Genomic DNA, 2,440 nt, shown 5'->3' on the forward strand with positions numbered 1-2,440 from the left:
GGGCTGGATTCGAACCCGCCACCTTAGGTGTATGTGGCCTTAGCTGCTTGAGCCACAGGTGCTGAGCCAGATCACTTGCTCTTTTCTTGCTAATACACTTGAGTTCTCTGTGGATTCTGGTTATTATACCTTTGTCAGAGACATAACCTGCAAATATCTTCTCCCATTCTGAGGAGAAGAACCTGCAAATATCTTCTCCCATTCTGTCTGCTTGCCTTACTTACTGTGTTCTTGGCTGTGCAGTAGCTTTTTAGTTTGATCACGTCCCAGTAGTGTATTTTTGATGTTGCTTCAATTGCCCAGGGGGTCCTCCTCATAAGATTTTTGCCCAGGGTAATTTCTTCAAGGGTTTTCCCTACACTTTCTTCTAGTATTTTTATAGTTTCATGTCTTAAGTTTAAATCTTTAATCCAGTGAGAGTCTATCTTAGTCAATGATGAAAGGTGTGGGTCCAGTTTTAATCTTCTATAGGTCATCAGCCAGTTCACCCAGCACCATTTGTTAAATAGGGAATCTTTTCCCCCACTTAATTGATATGCAGTTTCAGTGTAATTTCTATCAAAATATTTAAGATCAGCTGGCCAAGGTGGGTCATACTTGTAATTCTAGCACTCTGCAAGGCTGAGGTGGGTATATTGCTTGAGCTCATGAGTTTGAGACCACCTCAACCATAGCAAAACTCCATTTCTCCTAAAAATAGAAAAACTAGCTGGGTGTTATGGCAGGTTCCTATAGTCCCAGCTACTTGGTAGACTGAGGCAAGAGGATTGCCTGAGCCCAAGAGTTTAAAGTTGCTATGAGCTGTGATGCCAAAGCTCTCTACCCAGGGTGACTCTGTCTCAAAAAAAATAAAAAGTAAAACATTTAAGATCAAGAATAAAAGTAAATATTCCACTGAAATAGAAAAGCCAATTCTAAAATTCATATAAAATTGGAAGAGGCTCCCAAAAAGCAAAAAACAATGTTGAAAAAGAAAAATAAAGTTAGAATATTTAAACTTATCAATTTCAAAACTTACTACAAATTATAGTAAATAAAACAGTGTCATACTGCAATAGGATAGAATATGGACCAATGGAATCAAATTGAGAGTCTAGTAATAAACTTGATATTTATGGCCAATTAATTTCTTAAACATTATTTTTTATAGAGATGGGGGGTGTATCTTGCTATGTTGTCCAGGTTGGTCCTAAATTACTGGTCTCAACCCACCCACTGCAACCTTTCAAAGTGCTGGGAGTATAGGTATGAGCCACCATTACCAGCCAGCCGACTGATTTTTGATAGCAGTGGTCAAGGGGCTCTTGACCATTCCATGAAGAAAGAATAATATCTTCAAAAAATGGTGCTGGAACAACTGGATAAACATGGGCAAAAGACTACAGTGGACCCCTACCTCACTCCCTAGTATACAAGGTCTGACAATTAAGTTCATGAACTTGCCACTGTGTGCTTACATTGGCAGCACTGTACAAATAACTCAGTAAGGTTTCATTACTTTGGTATATCAGTGTCTCATAGCTGTGTTTGTGTTGATATGTGGCAGTGTCTTGCTGATTAGAGTTCATTATTATTTGTTTGTTTAAGACAGGGTTTCACTATGTCACCCTTGGTAGAGTGCTGTGACATCACAGCTCACAGCAGTCTCAAACTATTAGGCTTAAGTGATTCATTACATTATGTGTCAAAATCATTGGCGGACTTTGAGAAGCATAGAAGACCAAGTAAACATCAACAAGGAAACAGGAAAATCTTAACTGAAAATCTTGGCATGAGAAAGGTATGGCTCTTGCATCACGGCAATGCACCACCTCACACAGCACTGTCTGTGAGGGAGTTTTTGGACAGTAAACAAATAACTCCATTGGAACAGTCTTCCTACTCACCTGATTGGATGCCCAGTGCCTTTTTTTGTGCAAAAAATGAAGTTAAAAGGAAATATTTAAAGTAAGACATTTTGATAACATTCATGACATCAAGGGTAATATGATGACAGCTCTGATGGCCATTCCAGAAGAGTTCCAAAATTGCTTTGAAGTGTGGACTAGGCCCTACCATTGGTGCATAGCTTCTGAAGAGGAACACTTCAAAGCTGATTGCAATGATATTTAGCAGTGAGGTATGTAGTACTTTTTCTAGGATGAGTTTGCAAACTTAATTGTCAGACCTTGTAATAATTAATTCCAAATTAATCAACAGCCTAAATATGGTATGAAAGCCAAACCATAAAACTTTTATGAGAAAACATAGGGAAAATCTTCAAGACCCATGATTTGTCAATAGATTCTTACATTTGATACCAAAAGCACAAGCAAAAAAATAAATAAAATAAATTGGACTTAAAAAAAAAATTTAAACTTTTGGACACTAAATAGCAATATCAAGAAAATGAAAAAACAATTAGCAGAATAGGAGAAAATATTTACAATCACATATCTGA

Source organism: Otolemur garnettii, unplaced genomic scaffold (genome assembly GCF_000181295.1).
Source record: "Otolemur garnettii isolate 467f Iridium unplaced genomic scaffold, OtoGar3 scaffold00225, whole genome shotgun sequence".
NCBI lineage: Eukaryota > Metazoa > Chordata > Mammalia > Primates > Galagidae > Otolemur > Otolemur garnettii.